This window comes from Crocodylus siamensis, chromosome 11, assembly GCF_052110815.1.
Source record: "Crocodylus siamensis isolate JL-2025a chromosome 11, ASM5211081v1, whole genome shotgun sequence".
Taxonomy (NCBI): Eukaryota; Metazoa; Chordata; order Crocodylia; family Crocodylidae; genus Crocodylus; species Crocodylus siamensis.
This window is the reverse complement of record NC_143405.1, coordinates 28,569,869-28,580,612: the sequence shown is the minus strand read 5'-3', so window position 1 is coordinate 28,580,612 and position 10,744 is coordinate 28,569,869.

Here is a 10,744-nt window from a genome sequence, read left to right as displayed (position 1 = left end):
GTCTTCAACGCAGTTGGTTACTTTTTTAAAGGAACATGGTTAACCTGAAATCTATTTAATTTGTGAAGAGAGTGTCATGACATTTCAGATTCACCCCTACTGATCCTTAAAGCTTCTGCTGTTCAAGGATTTTTTGTTTGTCTATTATAGTACCACTTTGGCATTTTCTTATGATAAAAAATATTGGTGTGTATTACTCAGTGGCTGCCTCTGACCATGCTTTAAAATGCAACCTCCTGCCAACAGTAGCACTTCTTTTCCTGAAGCTGAACCTGTTGAGATGATTTGCAGAAGAAAATGACAGAGAAGCAGCCTTTCGTTGCAGTAATCAAGAGGAAGCTATAGAGTTGGGATGAGAGCTATTCATTCTTGTTTCTTCAGCAAGGGAGTAGAGGAGGTTAAAATATTCTTTATTTTTAACAGCCATAAGGCCTGGGTGGAGACAAAAGCAGCTATACTATCATAGCAATATTGAGGCATAGAGGATGAGAGTTCTGCATTTATCAGACATCTGCTAGCATGGGGAGATCTCAGATTTTGAAAAGGGGGATGCAGATGGTGTGATACATCATCACATATAACACAACACATATTTCTACAGTTAAAAAGAAACTAGAGGTTTTAGTAGTATACTAGTGGAGGAAGGGACCTCCAATCCACTCACCCCACGCTCCAGTGCCAGCTGAAAAAAACCTCAGACTGAGCTTCCTCTGCTCCCTTCCCCCCTCCGTCCCACATTCTGAAGACTGGGCTGGGGCTGAAAAGCAGGAGGGGTGGGGCTAAGGGAGAGCAGCTGCAGACTCCGACCCACTCCAAGTTGCAGCTGAATTCCCCAGCCCCTGGGACCCAACAGAGAATGTCTGTTGGGTTTGGAGGATTCCTGTAACTCATAGTGCTTCCTGCAAAGCACCATGAGTTGCAGTGGGGAGCTGCACTTCTATCTTCACCTATAATTTTTTTCAGAATTAAAAAAACAATAGCTGCTTTTTGTTCAGGTAGAGAAATAGTCTAGTAATGGTTGAGCTAGGACCCATTCCTATTGTCTACTGCAAGGCTTAATAGGTAGAGGAATAAAACTGCCCTTTGACTTCTCAGAATAACATCAGCTATATGTCATAGGTTTCATAGACATTAGGGGCTGGAAGGGACCTTGTGAGATTGAGTCCAGGCCCTCCTGCAGGAAGTCTGGTGGGGTCAAATGATCCCAGCAAGATAAGCATCCAAATTTTTTTTGAATGAGTCCAGAGTAGGACTCATTCAGTGAGTCTATTCGAATGAGTCCAGAATAGGCAGAGCTGACCCAAGCAAGGAACAGGGCCCCACCCCCACTCTGATCCCACAGGCCCTAGACCTGAAGAAGCTACACAGGGGGAGAGGGGGAAGCGAGTGCCTGGACATGGAGGCACCACTTCACCCACCTCCACAGCACTGCTGCTCCATCTAGCTCTGCATGGCCCCCCAAGGCACAGGGCCTGGGGCGATTGCCCTGATTGCCCCCCATCCCCCGGGATGGACCTAAGAGTAGGATCACCTTTGGGGGACTCTGTTCCAGATCTTGGACACTCTGACTGTAAAAAAATTTTTCCTTATGTCTGTCGGGGATCACCATCCCCTGTGGACCTAACAGATGCCGCCTGCCACTTGCCTAGGGTGTCATCAGCTATAATTGGGGTCTCACACATGTACGTTTCGCCTGCCACAACTTGATATTAATGGAGTTGGTTCAGATGCCTTCATGTGTAGTCCAATTATGAGTCTCCCTGGCGTCTCGCAAGGTCCCGATTTTCTGAGGGTTCCACCACCCCCACACCCTCGCCCATTCCACCGGGTGGTAGCCAGCTGGCTGGTCTTGCCATGTATCCTTAGTTCCTCCCGGATAATTGTCACAGGGGCACTCAGGTGCCCTGTGCCTATGAAGGGATAAGGGCAGCTGCCAATCTTCAGGGCAGCACAGGTGCCAGTTGCTGGGGCAACCGCACTGGTCAGGTGACCAGAAAGGGGCAGGGCCAGGCCTTTATAAACAGCCCAGGCTGAAGCCTAAGGGGCAGTTCCCCTCTGGCAGCCTGAGGAGCAGCAGCTCTGCTGCAGAGCAGAGCAGCCTGACCACCCGAGCGGCTGCAGCATGGTACGAGGTGGAGAGGACCCGGACAGGAATGTATGTTATAGCCGCATGGCTTAGTTTTGTGTTACAGCTGGTTGGCCTATGGCTTTGTGTTTGCTGTGTCATCGTTTGTGTAAGACCGGAGGACTGGGTGAGGCTATAGGGGAAGGAGGAGGCCTCAGGGGAGCTCCCCAGTAGCACGGGTGTTCCTGGTGCCCTGTTAGGGCAGAGCAGGCGGTGCCAAGGAAGGCACAGCTGTTTAGCGCCGGGGTGGCGCTGCGTTTGGGGGTGTGTTGACCCCACCTTGGTGTGGGCGACAGCTGGAGAAGCCCGAGCAGGACTGAAGACCCAGATGGTGGGTCAGGGGGCCAGGCACAGCTACGGCCATCTGAGCCCCAACTGTGAGACACACGGGAGACGAGACCCGAGTTCGCGGGTGACTGCGGGAAGCGCGAGGCACAGGCCTGAATGCGGGTGACCGCGGGACGTATGGGAGGCAGGCGCCAGTCAGGCACTGCCTGTAATTGAGAAGCTCCGAGAGGGGAGTAAGCCCATTAAGAAGCCCGGTGAGGGCAAAAGGCGCATAGAGAGAGAAGCCCCAGAGGAGAGGGCGCATAGAGAGAGAAGCCCCAGGAGAGGGCAAATACGAGAGCCGAGAGCCCGGTAAGGGTGAACATTCGGGCGGAGGCCTTTGAGAGAGCCTCTAGGAAAGGAACATTGGTGGGATAACGTCCGGAAGATCCACGAGGCTTGGGACGTGCTTAAGGGGAGGTTGGAGGCATGCATAGCTCATAAGGCTGGGGTGCACCAGGTTACTCCGTACAGAGTAGGAGCCTGGACAATCCTAGCACCGTGTCCAAGGGGACAGAAAGGCAGCCTCCCATATAAAACTATATATAACAGCAAGACGTGGCGGGCTAGAAAGAGGGTGCTGGATCGCCTACTTGGCACGGTAGGGGGCGTTAGAGAGATCATGGCCGCTCCTAGGCCCCACTCCATGACAAAGTGGTGCATTGGTCAGGAAGCCGGCCAAGCACGGGAAAGAAACCCATGTCCCCCAAAAGGGGAAGAACGAACCCAGAGCTAGACTAAAAGAGGGACGCTGCAGAAAGAGAATTTTACCACAGACTGCTAGGTAGAGATGAGTAAGGATACCCATTGCCCAGACTTCCGTAGTAAGGCTGAGGCCCTGAGTCAAAAAGATAAGGTCAGAGTAGGCATGGCCCAGGAAGGGGTTATGGAAGGCCAGGGACCGGAAACCCTTGCATGGTAACTGAGAATGGGAGAGCTGGAAGAGCAGGAGTTAGAATTTGCCAAGGCCCAGAAGGAAAGAACCGAGGCTAAATCTGCTGCCCTAGAGCAACAAATATCGCCGGGTAAAAGGGACGGGACGGCAAAAGAAATGAGATGCCTCATGGCAGCTGAGGCAGAGAAAACTAGAGAATTAGAATGGGTGATGGCTCAAAAAGCTAAGAAGAGCCAGGACAGAGAAGAAAAGCTGCAGAGGATGCAGGCAGAGATGGAGGCCTGGATGGCATAGTCTCCTGAGGCCTGCACAATTCCAGCAAGGGAACAGCAGAAACTGGAAGTAGCCAGGGGTGTGATAGCAGTGCTGCAAAAGGAAGTCCAAACTCAAGTGGACCAGATAGAAGGTCTGCATGAGGACCTGGAGAGGTGGCCGGTGAGATGCTTGGGGGCTGAAAAGCTGCTTGATCAGCTGCAAGAAGAGCTAAGTCTAAGCCGCACACAAACCGACGAGAATACTAAAGTGATATCACGAGAAATGGAGAAGATGAAGGCGTTTATGGTAAACCATGAGGCGCTGCTAGCAGACTCCAAGAAAGAATAATGCGTTAAGGGTTCAAGTACAGAGTCTGAAGACAGAAAATGAGCACATGAGAGAACAGGCTCAGTCACTGGAGACTCTCCTAAAAGACGGCCAGTATAGAGAGACAGGCCTAGCCATAGACAAAGAACAGCCACAGGGGGAGAGACGGACCCTGGAGGAAATGATACGGGGGCTGCTGGAGATAAATACCCAGCTGGCCCGGGAAATGCGAGAGGTCAGGGAAGCTGAGGGGCTAAAAGGGACGACCCTAGTGGAGCAGGAAGTGCAGACCTTAGAGATTATGAGCCCACTAAAGCAAAAGCTAGAAGAACTTGAATGGCAATTAGCCAGGGAAGTAAAAGCTGTCGAGGTCGAGTTGAGTGAAAGAGAGATGCTCATGAAGGTGGTAAAACAAGTAGAGGCCAACGTGGAGGATGCCTGGCCTAAACTGGCGCAAGGACTAAGGAAGGAGGGGTGTCCCACTGCTGGGAACCTTGAAGACCCTAGAGAGGGAGCTGAAGCAGAACAGTCAGGCAGAAGTGTTAAGGGGGAGGGCCCAATAATCGAGAAACTGGAAGCCTTAAAGAGGGAGGCTTTGTTAGCGGCTCAGGAATATTGGGACCTCAGATGGGACCAGTGGAGGGGCCATCATGTCCAAGAAATGAACCAATTAAGGTGCCAATTAAGGGGGCTATCCTTACTGCAGAGTAAGGGAGAAGGAGCCATACGTGGGTTTGTGATGTCAGAAACAACCGACTTAATAGAGGGAAAGGTAACGGGGTAGACCAATGCATTCCCCCTCAGAGGGAAACCCCACACCCAATATATCAGGGAAAGGCAGCGGAGATACCCAGTCCCAGACAGCCAAAGACAGAAATAGGCTCCATGATCAGGGAAGCAGTCCAGCCCAAGAAAACAGAGAGTCGGAGGGCTGGGGAGAAGGAAGAAGGAGCAGTTAGTTAAGGGAGGAACTGAGATGAGGAAAAGACCTCAGCTTTATGTGAACGGCCTGCCCAGAAAAGTCTCCTGGAGGACACTGAGAAGGGTCCTCGAAGCCAGAATAGGAAGGGTGGCCTATGTGGAAATTTATGAGGGGCCTGGAGGGAGATCCACTGGCCAAGGAAGAATAGAGTTTTGGAGAGAAGAGGACGCCCAGAAGGCGCTGAAATGCCAATGGGAAATCTGGGGCAAGCTCCAGGACATACAGGAAGACAGGAAGAGATTGAGAACCCGACGAGCTATTGTGAAGGAAGGACCGAGGAGGGTGGAGAAAGGAAGGAGACTTTGGAGAGTAGGCAGAAATTCAGCAATTTACCAAGGTTAGCTAATGTGGGGGGACTACCTGTGGCGGGTAAATCCCAAGAAATCCCACACGGTGCACCCTGGGGAAAAAGCGAGTTGGAGGCACCTGAAAACCTCCGCCTCCAGTGTATGCGCTGCTGAATGCCTGAAGAAAAGCCAAGAAAAGAACCCCAGTGGGATATCACATCTCGTGAAATGGAAGAATGGCCCCGGTGAGTTATGAACTTAAGGGGGAAGGTATGTCACAGGGGCACTCAGGTGCCCTGTGCCTATGAAGGGATAAGGGCAGCTGCCAATCTTCAGGGCAGCACAGGTGCCGGTTGCTGGGGCAACCGCACTGGTCAGGTGACCAGAAGGGGGCAGGGCCAGGCCTTTATAAACAGCCCAGGCTGAAGCCTAAGGGGCAGTTGCCCTCTGGCAGCCTGAGGAGCAGCAGCTCTGCTGCAGAGCAGAGCAGCCTGACCACCCAAGCGGCTGCAGCATGGTACAAGGTGGAGAGGACCTGGACAGGAATGTATGTTATAGCCGCGCGGCTTAGTTTTGTGTTACAGCTGGTTGGCCTGTGGCTTTGTGTTTGCTGTGTCATCGTTTGTGTAAGACCGCAGGACCGGGTGAGGCTATAGGGGAAGGAGGAGGCCTCAGGGGAGCTCCCCAGTAGCACGGGGGTTCCTGGTGCCCTGTTAGGGCACAGTAGGCGGTGCCAAGGAAGGCACAGCTGTTTAGCACCTGGGTGGCGCTGCGTTTGGGGGTGTGTTGACCCCACCCCGGTGTGGGCGACAGCTGGAGAAGCCTGAGCAGGACTGAAGACCCAGATGGTGGGTCAGGGGGCCAGACACGGCTACAGCCACCTGAGCCCCGACTGTGAGAAGCACGGGAGACGAGACCTGAGTGCGCGGGTGACCACGGGACACACGAGGCACAGGCCTGAATGTGGGTGACCGCAGGACGTATGGGAGGCAGGCGCCAGTCAGGCACTGCTTGTAATTGAGAAGCTCCGAGAGGGGAGTAAGCCCATTAAGAAGCCTGGTGAGGGCAAAGGGCGCAGAGAGAGAGAGAGAAGCCCCAGAGGAGAGGGCGCAGAGAGAGAGAGAGAGAGAAGCCCCAGAGGAGAGGGCGCAGAGAGAGAGAGAGAGAGAAGCCCCAGAGGAGAGGGCGCAGAGAGCGAGAGAAGCCCCAGAGGAGAGGGCGCAGAGAGCGAGAGAAGCCCCAGAGGAGAGGGCGCAGAGAGCGAGAGAAGCCCCAGAGGAGAGGGCGCAGAGAGCGAGAGAAGCCCCAGAGGAGAGGGCGCAGAGAGCGAGAGAAGCCCCAGAGGAGAGGGCGCAGAGAGCCCGGTAAGGATGAACATTCGGGCGGAGGCCTTTGAGAGAGCCTCTAGGAAAGGAACATTGGTGGGATAACGTCCGGATGATCCGCGAGGTTTGGGGCGTGTTTAAGGGGAGGTTGGAGGCACGCGTAGCTCATAAGGCTGGGGTGCACTAGGTTACTCCGTACAGAGTAGGAGCCCAGACAATCCTAGCACCGTGTCCAAGGGGACAGAAAGGCAGCCTCCCATATAAAACTATATATAACAGCAAGACGTGGCGGGCTAGAAAGAGGGTGCTGGATCGCCTACTTGGCACGGTAGGGGGCGTTAGAGAGATCACGGCCGCTCCTAGGCCCCACTCCGTGACAATAATCAACAAAAGAAAGGTCAATCAAAGCAAACACGGTAACCGAGACGGCTCTCCTGTTCTGATTGACTTTGGGTACCGTAGTCCCTGTAATAGGGGGACAGTTCAATAGTGAACTTAAGCTGTTCAAAAGGAATCTCGTCAAGCCCTACAAGGGGGCCCTCCGAGAGCCAACAAAGGGGTGCTTGACCCCTTGAAGGTCAAGCTTGAGTTGGAAGGCAGCTGCAGACAGACGGAGCAGCTACACAGATCAGGGGAACCTTCTTGGTTGTCGTGTTTGTTTTGATTGACCTTTCTTTTGTGGATTATCTGGGAGGAACTGAGGATATGTGGCTGGACCAACCAGTTGGCCACCACCCGGTGGAACGGGCGAGGGTATAGGGGTGGCGGAGCCCTCAAACTCGGGACCTCACGAGACGCCAGGGAGACTCATAATTGGACTACACACTGAGACATCTGAACCAACTCCATTAATATCAAGTCGTGGCAGGCGAAACGTACGCGTGTGAGACCCCAATTATAGCTGATGACACCCCAGGCAAGTAGCAGGCGGCATCTGTTAGGTCCACAGGGGATGGTGATCCCCACCAGTAACGTTTGGGATAGTAATTCCTCTATCTGGCAGCCATAATATTCTAAGAACCCAAGCACCGAGAAGGTACAAGACATCAACCTCAACAATGCACGTGATGACATCGTGGTTGGTGTTAGGTGGGGCGTAGAGGAGGCAGAGCCCCACAAAGGCGCAACAGTGGAAATGACCAAGGGGAGGCGGAGCCAAACATCGCCCTCCCAATCTGAAAGTAATCATCATCAAAGACGTGGCAGGTGAGGCCTCCTGGTGAACTGACCTGAAGTAATTCCAATAACCAAGCTGTTCATCCCCAAGAATAACGGCGAGGCTTGAGAGGAATTCCCATACACGACGCAGAGGGGAGAGACATGGGAGACTACAGAGACTCGTTTTGGTATTGTTTTAAAATGCTGTAGGAATAGAATCGTGATCATATTACTTTGAACGATCATTTCTCTTCCATTCACCCCACTCCTTGCCTAAATTTAGTGCAACACAGAAGGCCCCAGAAGCCTGCTGGGCTCTCCAAAGGCCCAGTAAGCTGACAGCAGGGAAGCAATTTAGGGTCTGTCTTCTTATTTCACTTGGTCTAATGCCTGAGAGTGCAGGGAATACATCTAAGTGGGCACATCTACATGTGTATCTACTCCAGCCTAGATTTACTGCGTAGTGAGCTACTGCACAGTAAGGGTTTTTAGGTAGGTGTCTATGGGCATTTGTACATGCCATGACATTTGATCCTCTTTAATTTACCTTGCCTTAAAAATTTTAACCCAGGTTATTTTGGTGTGTTGCATTTGTGTTTATACACTACTGGCTTTTGAACAAAAGTCCCATGTGTAATTCTGCAAAGATTCCAGCAGGGGGAGCCAAATACAAATACCAAACATCAACCCCCTGTTCCCATCAGCCAAGTAAAACAAAATCCCTGACATTTGGTTAGGGCAGGGGGGGCGGGGGTGGAGGCTGGAGCTGCTACAGGCCAGGAGGGGTGGAGTTTGCCTCTGAGGGCAGCTGAGCAGCACAGGGGCCAGTGCCTGTGCTCTCAGGGGCTGAGTGGGCAGGAGATGCTGCCCGGGAGGAAGAGGGTCTGTGGCCAGGCTTCCTGGTGCTGCATGGCAGCCCTATCCCAGGGCGGTGGGTGAAGGGGGTGGTACAAGCCTCCACTTGCATGACAGGACTACAGTGACCAGCATCCCCCAGCTGTCCGAGCTTGGTACAGTTTCTGTGGGGAACTATGGATCACTGTCTCATCTGCTGTCCTTTTTTCATCAAGCCAAACAGTGGAGAATTTCTTAACACTTTTGTGTGTATTTGATTCGGATTTGGCCGATTTTCGGGGGCAATGATTCAGTTCAGTGATTTGAATCAGTCCAGAATAGATTCGGCTGAGTCTGACTCAGAGATTCGGCTGCTGCCAAATCTGTGAATCACCCAGGCCCATCCCCTGCCTGCTCTCCCATTCCCGGCAATGGCTGCCCTACTTGCCCCAGCTCTTGGCACTTGGGGAAACGCCCCCCCCCCCCCCCAGCTTACCAGGTGCTGCCAGGTGGGGGGCCATCACTTCTGCCCCCCACTGCCCCACGCTGTGTGGGGGTCTCTGCCGTGAGCCCCATGACCCTTCTCTGCTGTCCCAGCCCCCCCATGGCTGCCCTGCCCACCCCAACACCAACCCTTTAAGGAAAAAAACCCCCAAATCCCAGACTCTCCATTCCTGCCAGGTGAGGGGCAATCCCTGCTTCCCCCCACTGCCACATGCCATGTGGGGGGGCTCTGCACAAGCCCCCCAAAGCCCTGAGGCTGCCGCAAGAGTAGTGAGTTCTGGGGGTTTTCTCTTTTTTTTTTTTTTTTTTCTTAAAGGGCCAGAGCTTGGGTGGGTGGGGAGCCATGTGGGGGTGGGGCTGGGACAGGGGAGGGGTGGAGGGTCCATGGCAGAGTCCCCCATGCACCATGGGGCAGTGGGGGGCAGCGGGGATTGCCCCCTTGCCTAGCAGCACCCAGTGAGTCCAGGTTTTTTTTAAAGTACCATGAGCTGGGGCAGGCAGGGCAGCCATAGGGGGCCTGTGGGAGCAGGTCAGGGGGGAGCTGGGGGAGCAGGCAGGGGATGGGGCCTGGCAGGGGTCCCCGCCATGGTCTGCTTCCCCCACTCCAGCCTCCCTCCCCAGCCCCCTACTTACCAGCTTGAAGCCTGGGTCCAGCTTACTGCTGCAGTGGGTGGGGACTGCCCAAATAGCCAAAGCTGTCTGAATCTTTTCCGAAGATTCAGAGAGCTTTGAATTGATTTGGACCTTTTAACTGGTCCCCTGTTTCGATTCAGAGATTTGGCCACGAATCAGGCCAAATCTCCTCCAAATCGAATCAGCCCCCGAAGCTTCAGCCCTAATTCCTATCCCTGTGGGTTTTTAAAATGTAATAGTCATATGCATTTGCCTCCCAATGGTTTAAAAATGCAAGAAGGAACAGCTTCTGTTCTCAGGGCACCGTTTGCATTTCAAAGAGGGCAGTTGTCACAAAGGGTGTCCGGAGAATGTTGATCATCCTGTGTGTTTACTGCCAAAACATGTGGGAAGACAGTAGTAGTGGACAAGCTCATTTCTGGCTCTGTGCAAAACAGGTCCTTTGAGAGGTCCCAGCTGAGGTCATTCATCCATGACTGTGACTGAGGCTGATTGCATGCAGTTTTTGAAGTGGCTGCAATGCAGCCCTCGGTGTTCCCAGGATAGCTGGCAAAAATCAGCATTTTGCTAGCTTAGTCGCATGTGAAAATACACATTGACCTCTTTTTTTCTTGTGGTATATTTTGTTTTATCGTGGTAAATTTAAACCACCTCCAATTCCTTTTGGCCTTCAAATTCAGGGCTCCACTGGAAACCCCAAGAGTCCCCCCAGTGATGGGAGAGGGGAGAAAAAGTGGGTACGCCGGGGGGGGAGGTGTGTGAGGTATGGGTAGGCTGGCGATCAATGCCCACTAAAAAAGAGAGAAGCTGTGTTTTTTGCGTGGTTTCCAATTGTGTTCCCTGAGGCAGAATTGCAAGCATGCTTGAAGTTGGTTTTGTTTTTTTAAAATGATGAAAGATGCTGCATGGAAAAACAGGTTTAGAAAAAGGAAAAGCCCCTTACTAGTGTTCCCCGAAATTAACCACAAATACATTTTTCGGGGAGAGCATCTGACAATGCAGAAAAGTCCTTATGTGGGGTTCTGATTTGTGGTCTGTGCAGAGAGACTGTTCATGGAACTCCAAACCAAAAAAACCCCATGTCCCCCCCCC